This window comes from Cheilinus undulatus, linkage group 16, assembly GCF_018320785.1.
Source record: "Cheilinus undulatus linkage group 16, ASM1832078v1, whole genome shotgun sequence".
Lineage (NCBI taxonomy): Eukaryota > Metazoa > Chordata > Actinopteri > Labriformes > Labridae > Cheilinus > Cheilinus undulatus.
This window is the reverse complement of record NC_054880.1, coordinates 18,099,311-18,113,375: the sequence shown is the minus strand read 5'-3', so window position 1 is coordinate 18,113,375 and position 14,065 is coordinate 18,099,311. Positions and strand designations below refer to the sequence as shown.

The window sequence follows — 14,065 nt, the reverse complement described above, 5'->3', positions numbered from 1 at the left end:
CTGTTGTAACTGATTTCTGCTCTGCTCTGCTCTGGGTTTTTGCTGCTTCTCTCCCTGCCTCAGGCTTTGCTTGTAGGCACAGATAAGCCAACAATGTTACTGTTGCTGCTCGATGCTTTCCATGGGCAGGGGGAGACCGGAGCAGCCCCACCACCAAATATAAATGGTGGCAATAACTGCAAATAATAACTGCTGATAAAGAAAAAATATTTATAGCTGCAAATCATGGGCTTTCTTGAAAACGGGATCCTGACTGAAATATTTTTGTATTGCAGTCTTCTTCATCAGAAGATAAATACCAGTGTGCTTTTTGCTGTATGTATCCTTACACATGTAGCCTACCTTGTACCCAGATTTAAGATTCTTCTTTTAGACTAGTCAGACCTTTATGTGTTAATTCAAAGCACTCGAGCAGCCTGCAGCCTTGGAGCTTCACAGTTCATTCACTGGAAAAGGAAAGAATTACAAGCAGGCGAGTTATGGAGCCTCGCTGCTGTGTATCACTTTCTCCTCTCCATCAAATGAAGCATTCAAAAGAACAGTCATCTTCAAAATAAATGTGAGCAGAGTCCTTAGGTTATCACCTCATTAATTTGCTTCCTTCTTGAAAAGGAGCGGACAGACATCATGAATGTATGCTGCCATTTAATTAATTTTGATCACCTCGGGGTATTGAGAGTCCACTTCTTTTTCAAACGTCGTACTAAATGACCATTTTTAGGCTATTTCTCTGGCTTTGTTTATCGCACATTCTTGCCCCTCACACTCTGGGTCTTTGGTCATTAACTTCTTTATCATTGTGAAAACACAGAAGGCCTCTCTAGAATGATAACGTGTTCATTTTAAACCTCTGGAGAACACAGTCAAAGTGGGTTTAAGTTGAATGAACTCCTATTGAGAAAGAAACCTCTGCCTTGAATGGTTTTAAAGGTTTTCAATAATATAATCACATTTAGATGTTTTATGGCCTAAGCATTCAATTTACCAGCAGGAGCTTTATCTCATCATTCCAGATGGTATTGACAATTCTCATAGATAATCCTGTTCACATGATCATCAAGTGAGAGGACATTTTTTTCTACTGGTAATATGCATAGAAACTCTGAGGATTGACAGGTTATTTTGCTGCGTGTATAAGGCAGCAAAAGAACCTGTCAAGATAAACTATAGTGAAGGGGTAAGCTAAGTAATAGCTCTGCTCTCAAATTACAATGGCTGCATCTGCGCCCATCAGTGCTTTATTTTACATGTAGGTGTTATTTTTAAAACTCTATAATTTAGCTGGATGACTTGAGTAATCTGTGAAACAAACTTCAAATTAGCAGCTGCTTGTTAAGCTACGTCTTAAGCCCAGTGAAGGACTGGCTTGGAAACATAAACACTTTATTCAGTGATAATAACGTTTGAAATAACTTGATAACATTTTAGAAAATATATTTTTTTAAAATGTCTTTTTGTTAAGTGTTAACATCAGTAATGTCTTCAAAATGTCTGTATCCCTGTTTTAACTGTGGTTAAAGGGATATTTCTGTATTTTTAAGTGAGGTTGTATTCGGTACCTGGAGATGGTAGTGGCAGCCTTCAGTGATTTCAGCGAGTATTGCGCCTTCAAACAGGATAGGCTTTTGGAAGCTAGGCTACACATCATACCAGACAGGTACAGTTCCTCCATGTAATTCTGTGAATTTAAGATAATAATGAGCCAAAAAAACATTGAATTTTTTTAAGCATTTCATTAAAAGGCCTTTGTGTTTGCTACTGTTTTGCAGTGCGAGCTTAGGCTAACGGCTACATGCTCTGATTTTGATGTTAAATGTGCTGTTTTGAATACGATGGAATAATTTTATAAAACAGTGTCAAGGAACTTCCAAAGATGTAGACTCAGAGCTACTGTTGTCATGTGTGGGACTTAGTTAAAACACTTCTTCAGGACATTTCTGATCATCGATAGTGGCTCACAGAAGCATGCAGCCTGCATCACTTCCCATCCAGGGTTCCCTGCCTCACTGAACACCAGTATTTACTGACCTTCTTTGACTTTCTGGGGAGAAATTGGAGAAACCGACCCCGACAATAAGAGCTGAATGGATATTTGTCATCCAGGTAGGTTTATGGTTGTATCTTTATTCATCTAAGCAAGCTACAGTCAGCATGGTATCTTTTACTCCAAGAAAACATTATACCAGCTGTTAAAGTGGAAAACTGAGCTGTAATAACTAGTTTTAGATGAGTTACTTCTTGTTTCCTCAGGGGACGCCTGTAGATTCAATCAGCTGTTCAGATACACTGAGGTGGAAGAGCACATATTTGGAGCCGAAGCTCACAATGTAAAAATGTTGCCAAACATGGAGACTTTGTGGTTGAAAAATTAAACGCTTCAAAATATTGATATGCCATGAAATTGAGCTAACATAGTTTTTTACCCATTTTTACTTTAAACTCACTGAAGTACAAGGAGAAAGAATTCCAGTCTGCTACACAGTATAGCCTAGCTTCACCAACGTTCACTGAAATCTCAGGAGGCTAATCCAACTACTGTCATCAAGTACCTTACTCAACCCAACTTCAGAAATACAGAAATATCCCTTTAAACACTGCTAATGATATGATATTCTTTTTAAGTATAATTTGACTGACAAACAGGCATGCTTAAGGCCCACCTCAGCCAAAACTCCTTGACTGTTGCTAAGTTGATATAAAGTTGTCACCATAGTTGATCGCCATTGTTGTCCTTCACCACTCAGCTTTAGAAACTAAGGGGCGATGTCAATGTCACTACATGGGCAAAAACCATTACCACAATATTTAGCATAATAATGTCATAACATAATTTTTGACACTTGTTCAGCCCCAGTCCAAATTACATGGGCTGATGTCAGATTGTGTACTCCTAAAGGCATAAATGTTAGCCTCAGTAACCCGATCTTCCTCTGACGCCTTTCAACATGCCGTGTATTGGATGGGTCATTGAATTCAGCCAGGAGCATCTAGAGGCCTCTGGAAGGAAACAGGGGCACATTAAAAGTGCTGATGAATCCAATCAGGCCGTTCGCAGGCATCCAACACAGATACGCCAGTGCGCTAAGCAGCGCTACTCAAGGGCTTAATTAGAAGGATGCTTGTGTATTGTTTGTTTTCAGGCATTAGTAAAGTCTGTGTGTCCTGATAATGGAATTGGCTGGGAAATGGAATCGTTTGGCCCTGCCTTCATGCTGCTAGGCCTGATACTGCTTGTCAACACCATTGTTTCCTCACCCTCCTGTGGAGCCCCTATCGATGTCAGTGAAGGAAGACAGCTCGGCAGCAGCCAGCCAACTCCTCAGCCGGAGCAGGTTCGTCTGTCAGCTAACAAGGCCCTCCACTCTGGAGAAGAGCTTTTTGCATTAGAATCTACCTTTAATTAGCAGCTGCACTCATCACGCGGCAGTCTGACACCTCAAATCAACACGTCATAGCATGTGTGCTAACGATCCTTTCATACCTATCTGACCTTTTACTACTGTGAAAAGACAACGCATGAACAGCTACTGAACACTGCAGGTTGTTTGACCAGGATGTGAAATTAAGGTGTAGAAGTGATAATTGAGTATGAAAACTCATCATATGAAGGTAGAGCAGAGCTGCTTAAAAAGGCTTGAAATACAGTAGATATTATAGATGCAACTGTTTTCATGTTTCCTATCCTTTTAGTCAAATCACTAGTGCACAGTCTACATTGATTGTCCTATGAATTTTAAATTTTTTATAGGAATGCACAATATTGGATGTATGCCGATATTTGATGCATTTATATTTCCAATTTCATTTTAACTTAAACTGATATAGATACTGCCATATGGCTGTTGTTCAGACCTAATACTGCAGTCCTTAAAGAGGGGGTATTATACTTTTCAGATTTTTAAAACATAAATATAAAGTCACAATGTTGGGTGTCCATACTTCATGTATGCACATTTTCAGACTGCAAGATAAACGTATGTGGCAGTAATCTTGGAATTAGAGTGTAAACTGATGAAAATGGTTCATTGAGAATCTCTCCGAGATCTTCCTGAGACAAGATTTCGATGGAGGGAACTGATGAGGTCATCGCAATAGGATTTCCTGACTGGTTCGTCCATGCTGCCAGCAAAGCGGAACAGACCGCCCCCCACGAGATGAACAGAGATGAATAAATACACCGCTAAATGCGGCGAGGGATAAGTCCACCATTATCAAAGCCATTTAGTAAAACAGTAATTAAACACTTACCAAACAGATATGTCCTGCTCTATCCTTTGCTGCCGCTGGTTTTCTTCCCTCTCTCTCTGAACTATCAGGGTCAGACTCTGGGTCTAACACATACGGACGTATATCAAAATTCGCCATATTTTACTCAGTCAGACCGGTTCATTCAAAGTTTGCAAGTACGCTAACACAGCCACATTGGAGTCCTGCCAGCGGCCAGCCTCCGGAAAATCGGCCAATAGGAGGAAAGCAGGTCCGGGGGAGGGGGGTTGTTTAAGAAACAGCAGCGAAAATGAAGCGCTTCAGATGGAGGTTACAATAAATAAACTGTGTGAAGCTGCTACGTGGTGACGTAGGTCAGTTTGCTCTGCCTAAAATTCAAGAAACTTAATTGTACATACAATGGATATGTAGTTGTAAATTTTTTAATCTGTGCATCCCTACTTTTTCAGCAAGTTTTGTTTGGTGAAAATAGCACTCAGTGTTGAAATATGTGATGAAATAAGTAGGATAAAGTCTAGTTAGCATACTAGCAGAAAGAGGCAACATTAGCTGCAGTTACAATTTGTTTCACAATTCAGATTTATTCTGATTAGAGATTTAAACTTCATCAAACATTTGATGTGAAAAAAACTGCACTGACATGCTCAGTATCGTCCCACCCATTAAATCTACTGGAAATTTGTTGTAGAAGAAGAAAAAATTCTTCTACGTCTCTCTACGTCGCTGTCACTATACACAGTCAGATTGCTCATTTTTTCAACTCCTCTCGTGTGAGAATATTGGAGTTTTCCACTCTTTTGTGTCTAAAACTCAGATTATCTTCATTTTCACATAATTGGCTGACTGCCAAGGTCAGCCCTACACATGGGTCTGTTTGTGTCTGCTTGACTGGCTAACTGAGTGAGTGACGATACTTTCAGAGTCGTACGTACAGAGTTGCACTATAGGCGGGGTTTAGCTATACTCAAAGTCGTAATCGGTGCTCCTGTGCAGTAATTACCTTGGATGTAGCTTTAGCATTGCATCAGTTTTACTACAACATGACCAAGTTTCTGTATGAAATAAAGAATAAAAACAAGAAAAACGCTTTTCATGATGTGAAAGATATTTTTTGCCCCTCTGCCAACCTGCTTCAGCATAAGTAATTGATAGAGTTAGTTGTTGTGTGAGAAGTTGTATACAATGGCTGCTAATAGAGTGATACCTTGTTCAGGGGAGTAGGCGAAGCTACACCTCTCCCTTGCCTGACATTACAACAAGCATCCCAGACAGTTGAGGTCAGCCTTTTACTAGGTTTTAACTTAGTCTTATTTTATTTGAAGGTGGACCTTTATCGTGTGCTGCAAACAGTTCTGCTGTTTTTGCACTCTCGCTGTTTAAGCAGCAAGCTCAGATGTACAAGCTGCTGCTGTCAGTTCAGAGGAGGAGGATGCAGGAGGGCTGCTTTATTACAAAAATCAACTGAAACAGAGAGAAACAATCAGATCCAGATGTTTTCATGGATGCGATCCGAATGATGATTGGCGTAAACGACTCCCCTCGATCTTGATGAATTTTTTCCGAATGAGCTGGATCAGAGAATTTTTATTTCAAATGAAGTGTTTATGTGAAACATTTTTTTATTCAGATCAGGTATTTATTCTGATTCTGATTACAAGTGGTTGGAACTAGAGGGTCACCAGTTCAAGTCCAGGTCCATCCAAGTTGGATGAAGACACTGGTCTGGTAACTGGAGAGGTGTTGGCTTGTTTTCTGCCTTTGCACCAAATTCGAGACCAAGTCTGACTGTTCTACATGTTTATACAATCCTGTCTGTATTTCAACCTTTGAGAGTGAGAAGGGTTGTATGAAATATTTCTTCTTCTAAATGAGTAGAGACAAAGTTACATTATATATTGAGGTTGGGACAGTAGAATAACTGTTAGGCAAAAGTGATAAAATGTTGTCATGCATTTGAATTTAACATAAAAGAAAGAAAATAGAGAAATTAATTTTCTTATCAGTACCAAAAACTAATTCTGTTAAAAACGTTTTATCTTCTTATACAAAATAGCAGAAAGGAACCATTAGTGGCATTGATAAGGATTGTGATGGTTTAGAAGGCTTGACAATTAGGCTATATCAATAAAAGTTAATGATGCTTATGGGAAGATATCTCCATTATGCTATTGAATTAATCAGAATTTCTATATTTATAAACAAAAATTTTAAAAAGGAATTTCTTATCACAAGAATGTTCGTGAAGACAGGAAACAGAAAGACTAAACAAACATCACAGAAAGCTTGCATAGATGATAAATAAGCACCATACCTTCTATTGCAATAAATACACAACACAAATATACAGCACAACCAATATAGAGAAATAAGGTGTAAATACCAAAAACAGTGGTCACCATTATGAATGTAGAACAGATAAGAGCACTTTGGGTCACATGCTTGCAAATTTTCTTTCTATTTTAAGATTCTTTATTAAAATTGCATGAATGAAATGTGTCTAGCCTAACAGCTGGATTTGTTTCCCTGTCCCACAAATAATTCAAAATCAGAGTTAAAATGCTTCTATTTATTTCTAACAAATAAAGGAAATAACTGTTGGCTATATTTTGCATAATTTCCTTTCATGACTGTGGCAGGTCATGGGAGGTTAGTTAGGAAGTCAACCAGCCAAAACCCGGCGGCTTAATACGGGAATAAGCGAAGACTGGGAATTCTTCGACTGGGCGAGGCAGGAATTCAATCAGTCAGACTATGGGGGTAGGAAACTGGGCATCCGACACAGTTATGCTTCAGCACTTTTCAATTTGAGAGTGGTCTGCCTCTGCCTCCGGCCTGTAGCGTATCATTAATGAAAGTCACATTAGGCATCCCTGTCATCCTTAGTCATCCTGCTCAACCAGTAGAAGGTGTCATAGCTGTATGTTCATAACTATCTGCACTTCTGTTTGCTTGGTCCCTGCTGCTTCTTCTGAGGTGTTATGGTTCCTGGCTGCTGTGGGAATTCCTGCTCTGCTTTGCTTAAGCAGCCCCATAAAATATAGAGGATGCTGGAAATTGTTCTGCTTCGTTATTTGTGTCTTTTGAATCATTCTTGATTGATTTCTCTGCATTTTCTGTGCTAAATTTAAACGGCTACCCTTTTCCTCCTGCTCTCCTCTGACCCTGTCCATTCACTCTTACCATCTTAAATGATTCATTATGCTCATGCCGCTTCCTCTGCTGCTCGAGTGCTTTCTTGTGTGGCGTCCTAGAGGTCATGGATTCCTATATTTATGCAGGGAAATTAGATGGATGTGTTGGGTTTCATTGCGTCGCGACCTTAGCCTTTACTGGAGATCCTAACACAGTCACAGCCTGCCGTGGTCTCTTGAACTTTGCCCTTCAGGAGAAGCTCCACACTGTGAGGGCCGGCTCATGTTGCCAACTTTTAAGGTTCCACGGCTCCGACCAATGCCCTTTTAGTGGATGTGTTGTGTTAAAACCATATCAGTGCTTCGGTTGTGGGTGCTAAGATCTCTGTTGCCCTGCTGTTTTTAGGTGATTTGGCCATTTAAGGTCAAATTCCAGAAAGAGAGCCCACACTGCAATTTTTGGAAGCTGCCTCTGATGTGTGTCTAAACTCCCTTCTCAAAAAGCTGATGCTGACCTGTCAAATAGTCACTCCCAAATAGAGCAGAATTCAGTCAGTTCACCCACAACATCAGTGTAGAGGCTCAGCAAAATTCAGCAAAACACCAAAGTGACAACGAGTGACAGCATGTTCCTCTATGTATCCATGCAACATGTCTTTCTCGTTCTTCCTCTGTGTTTTTCTTGTACTACCTCTTTGTTTCCTGTCAGTCTCTTTTGTCACTTTTGACAGATTAACACATCGACATACAGGAGTCCTGGATTTGGAGCTCACTTCAGGGGGTCCCTGTTTCTCGCCAACTCCTCACTTGGCTTTGTTGTCTATATCATGTCATCCCTTTTAGCCTGTGGCTCTGTTTCCATACCAGAGCTGTCAAAAGAAATGTCATTCATTCATCTGCCTGAAAGACAGGCTGTGCTAAAAGTGGGGGGAGTTGAGTTTGCATTGTGGTTTATGGAAATACATGAAAAGTTTAGGGTCAAAAGCCTCTATGCAATAGGTAGGCCTTTTACTGATGTCTCAACATCTGTTCTGTCCACTAGCCTGGATAGGAAAATGTTCTTGTTACTCCCTGGATACCAGTACTATATAATTACTCTTGTTGACAAATTCCCTCTGGTAATATCTGTAGTGCACATCTTGTAAATGGAAAGTTAGGAAAACCTGAAAGGTTTAGGTATTAGGTACATGCGAATTATTTTATGAAGCCAAAAACAATATTATGAATAAAATAGCATTATATCTTTTTTTACAGAAAACAGTGGAGCAAACTCCCAACTTAAATCTAACTTTATTTCAATGAACATACTTAAAATGTCACAAGGCTATACAAAACAAAATCAGCCAACCTACATCATCGTTTATATTTAACGCAAAGACAAAAATATTGGGGGAAGGTGGTCTTTTTCAGTGAAAAGAAGCCACATACCAAAGCGCGATACTAACCTGCAAAAAAAAAGGCTGGCAGAGCTAGCTGCTAATGTTAGCCACGCTGTACAGAGTATATGAGGCTCACATCACACTTGCTAACACAGTGACCCTGTGAGGAATGTGACTGTATTGACAGTATTTTCCCCTCTTTAGACTAGTCGGTTAAATGCAATTTAAATGGTTGCTTAGCCAAATAAACATCCTAAGTACCAAACAAAAATTATTATGGAGTTCTTAGTACAACTGCACAATTAAATGACTTTTAATTGCAATCATGATTTGGCATTCCCAAAATCAAAGCAGTCAGTAAATATGTCATTTACCCTTGCAATACATGCTCCATATATATATATATATATATATATATGAGAGAGAGGCAGAAAAAAACACTTATGAATGACAGTATGTATAGTATGCATGTGTCCTACACACATGCAGCAAACGTCACCTTCAAAACGCAATGTGCACAATGCTTTTTGGTATGAATTTAAGGATTTAAAATTCACTGTTCATTCTCATTGCACCCTCATGTTCTTCTTCAGAAATGTCTTTGCTGTACGTTGAGTACATTACAGACTTGTGCCACATTTCCTCCTTAAAACAAGAGCAAAAAGCCACCCTGAATGCTTCCCTAGTCGCTCTCTCCCAACCAGCCTTTGAATAAGTTTTATCCAAATCCTGTTCCACTGTTCATAAACAACAGCAGTATCTTTCAAGCACAGGTTTGTATCTGAGCTGTGCATGCGCACAACCTCAGCTTGTCTTGTTGCTCTGATTATCCCGTGATGAATGTAACATAACGTTTGTCTAATCACCTTCCAAGAATTTTGCCCCAAACGCTTTCTGTGGGAGCTTTCCCAGATACTAAATGCGAAAAATATCCATGCAGTAGATGTATCAAAATCTTGTGTGTAAGATTATGACCTTCACTTCTCTTCTAAACACACAAACATGCTCACAAACTGTACAAAAATAATAAATAATACATTTGATTAATAATTTTGATCTTGTATTGTTGAAATTTTTTAATCTTGATTATATTTTTGGCCAAAACCATTAGTCCAAGAAAAGTCCTATGACATCTGTCTTTGTTGCCTTAGTAAAACATGTATCAACATGGTTTGATTTCTACCATCATGTCAAAGTTTTAACCCTGACAAACATACACACAGCTATATAATTCTATCATTGCTACAGCCTATGCGTTTACCAGTAATTAAATTCATCCTGGCAGAAGTCTCTCTCCCAGCATGAGTGCCAATATAAACAGGGTGTGGAACATGTGGAAACTGTGATCCCCGTCTGCAGTTGCTTGTATGGCCCCTCTCAGCCCCTGGAGGATCCATGCTGCAGTAGGACGATTTGTGTTGTGCATTGCAGTGAAATAGATCTCGCCACTGAAAAACTTTGACCACCACACATAAACCAAAACCTCAAATGATAGCTTCATTAAGGCATATGAGCTTAAGGAAGACCTGCGGTGTGGATTCGGAAGCTATTACTGTTTCCTGTTTTTTTTGTAGAAGAGTTACAGAGATTGATGGCTCAGACAGACATAAATCACAAATGTTTCTGCAGCTGACTCAGTGTTCCTGGGTGTACCCTCCCTGCTGTTCTCTGATTTATTGTTAGTTTGGCCGTTTGCTGGATCTTGGTGAACACTCCAGTGTGCACCAAATCATTTGGCCCCTGAGAAATGACGACAGGAGCAGAAAGTGATGTTCATTAGTTGACACATCATTCTTTTCCTCACTGTGCATGACATGATGTCCACTTTAAACTAACTGCCAACAGGCTAGCACTGCTAAGCACTATGGGAAATCAGCTTATGACTAAAACGTGCAGGTCCAAATGGTGTTTGTCCAGTGATAATGGGCAATACATCATATCCTCTGGTCATAGTCAGGGAGGCTCAGGACCTAATGTGAAAAGGCCAATAATATATCAGATGACAAGTACTGTCAGGGCTGTGGGTGTCTTCCAACACTCATCATCAAGCTGCAAGTTTTGAAAGATTGCTTTCAAAAACAGTCATGGTAGCCTAACACATAAGCTTCCATTTAATAAAACACATACTAAGCTTTTAACTAGTTTAAGTTTTTACATTTGATCACTGAAAAGAGTGTAGTGACAGAATTTTAGAATCATAATGTAGAGATGCAAGGAAATAGTTTAATCTGGTTAAATAGTGCAGTGGCAGAAAGTTGGTAATTACATTGTGTAATGTTAGCTTTGCAGAGGTTACTAGCTTATAGCAGTCTGCCATTAAACAACTGCTAAGCCAGCATTAAAAAAACTTCCAGGTGATATTACCAGTACACCCACCGAAATAGCGCTGTGGAAAAAATTAGGTCAGGTATGATGCCTTTGAGTCATGATGTTTGCTAGGATAGTTTGCTAACCTCACTTGTTTGCTTCTAAATAAAAGCTAATGTTAGCATTCAGGCACTTTCCTTCTAAAACAACAATTTTATTTAGGCTAAGTAAAGGATACAATGACAGATAATTTCAATGTCAACTTAGAAGGATGTAAATGGTAATATAAGCTGTTAACTCTTAAACATCAGCCAAGTTAGCATTTCATTACATCCTAGCTTATATTTGATTTCCTTAAAGAGTACAGTGGCAGATATTAGGAAATGTATCTTTCCTTTTAAATAGGGGTGATCAATATCATTGGACTCTCAGCAGCAGCAGATAGCCAATAAAATAATGATCCTATCTTCAGATATGAAAATTTCTGCCAATATTCATAACCCGTGTATCAGCTATATCAGCTACATCGGCTGTAAATATCAGCCATATTTGCAAATTGGTGGAGCGTTTGAATTTATATGGAGTTTTAGGCAGGACCAAAAGACCTACAGAAGTCCTTTCTTTCTTTATCCCCATGCTTTAAATGAAAAGTTCTTCTCAGAACTAACATTTGTTTCTTTGTTCATCCTTGAACTTTGAAGTGTGTTTTGAGTACTGAAGTTTTCGGTTTTAGCTACATTTATTTATCAGTATCAATATTGCCATTGTCTTAAATTCCTTTTTATGTATCAGCTGAGCCTATTCCTTATCGGCACAAATCTAACATCATACATCCCTACTTTACAAGGGGTTAAATGCTAACATAAACTGTTAGGTATGGCTAAAATAATATTCAACAACTTGTTTTCGGCAGTATTGCTTTTTGGTCTCATAAAGTGCATGGGGACAGTTTTAGAAATTGATTTCTGCATTGCATATCAGTTTAGCTAGAAGTGCCTCAATACTAGCATTAGTTGTTATCTGTAGCTTATTATTTGTAATGGGTCTGCCAGATTTCTTACAATTAAAAGACAAAGTAAAACTAGAAAAGCACTCAGAGAGTGCAGACCTTTGCCATTAGCCCTATCTCCCAATAGTACAGGATCCTTTAAAAAAAATCCTGAACCAGACGGTGATCCCAAGCAGCAACCTCCAGTCCTGAAAAATGAAGCCAATGCGGAAGTGCAAAAAGTTGCCTCAAGTTACCACTTGAGGCTGGCTGCAGGAGCACCGTAAGTCCCATCTGCACACACGTTAAACAGCCAAACGTGTCTCATTAGCTAGTGTGTTATTGTCATCCTACTGTACGGGGGTTGAATTTTTTTGTACCACGATCGTTTGGATTATATTTAGGATGAAAGCTGATTGGAGCGTCTCATTTGATTGACAGATAGCTCGGCAGGCAGAGGCTCAGTTTCTGTCAACCTGAATGCTAGCTAGCAGGCTGACAGGAAGTCGCGCTTAGTGGGCGGGCCGTTAGGTTGATCCAAAGTTTGGTTGAGACCGTGATTTCAATATGGAAGCCTCCGCAGATTGGCTTCAAGAGCTGTGGCTTCAAAGTTTGATGAAAGTGAGGAGATCATTGTGTAAATATATGAATAAGTGTAGAAACCATAAGTATTCAGGCCCCCTTCACTTTTTTATTTTGTAGGTTGCAGCCTGATGCAAAAATGGTTTGAATTCATTTTTTCTCTTCGTTAATCTAAACTCCTTACCTCATAATGACAAAGTTAGAAGAGAGTTTTAAATATTTTTGCAAATTTATTAAAGATAAAACAATGAAATATCACATTAACAAGTGTTTAGGCCTTTGCAAAAACACTTGAAATTTAGCTCAGGTGCCTCTCAACTCTCTTGATCTTTGGTGTCTCTACACCTTGACTGAAGTCCATTAAATTGATTGGACATGATTTGGAAAGGCACACGCCCCTTTATGGAAGGCCTCAGCAGGGACAAGAGCTCAGAGACAGGATTGTTGCAATGCAAAAATCTAGGAAAGGCTTTAAAATAAATTCTGTTGGACTGAAGATTCTCAAGAGCACAGTGGCCTCCACAGTTCTCCAATGGAGGAAGTTTGGCACAATCAGGACTCTTCCAACAGCTGGTCACCTGGCCAAACTGAGCAATCATGGGAAAAAGGCCTTAGAAAGAGAGTTGACCAAGAACCTTGTGGTCACTGACTGAGCTCCAGATCCTGTGTGGAGATGGGACAAAATTCTGGAGTGACAACCATCATGGCAGCCCTCTGCTGATCTGAGTTTAATGGCAGAGTGGCTAGATGGAAGTTTCTCTTCAGTTTAAAAAAAAAACACATGAACACCTGCTTGGAGTTTACAGAAACGAACCTGAAGCTGTGAGAAACAAGATTCTCTGGTCTGTTGAAACCAAGATTGAACTGTTTGTCCTCTGTTCTAAATTTTGTGTCTTGAGAAAGCCAGGCACGGCTCATCAAGCTTGGTTGTGGCAGCATCATGCTGTGGGGGTGTTTTTCAACAACAAGGAGACTGGGAGGCTGGTCAGGGTTGAGGGAAATCTGAATGGAGCAAGGTATAGAGATATCCTCAGTGAAAATCTGTCTTGCAACATTCAGGCCTTCAGACAAGCTGAAGGTTCACCTTCCAATATGACAGTGACCCTAAGAACTCAGTAAAAACGACAAGGGAGTGGCTTCAGGACAACTTTGTCAATGTCCTGCAGTGGCCCAGCCAGAGCCCTGGCTTGAACCCTATCAATCATTGTTGGAGAGACGTGAACATGGCTGTTTGAGTTTAACTGAGAGGATTTGCAAAAAAGAATGGCAGAAAATCCCCCAATCCAGGTGTGTAAAGCTTGTTGCGCCATATTCATATAGACTCGATTAGCATGTTGTCACAAGAGGCAAAAAATACTCTTGGTATGAAGGGCTATTGCAAACACCACAGATATTCACTTTGCACTCCATCAACACCAAGCGATCACATTTAAAGTGCTTGTACTTCATTA

At 39.6% G+C, this 14,065-nt stretch overlaps 1 protein-coding gene across 2 annotated transcripts in view; it reads left to right on the top strand.

Annotated features, from left to right (window-relative positions):
• The window catches only part of rbms3 (RNA binding motif, single stranded interacting protein), a 468,933-nt gene that overhangs the window by 67,071 nt on the left and 387,797 nt on the right, over positions 1-14,065 (top strand). The gene's annotated exons all lie outside the window — the stretch shown is intronic.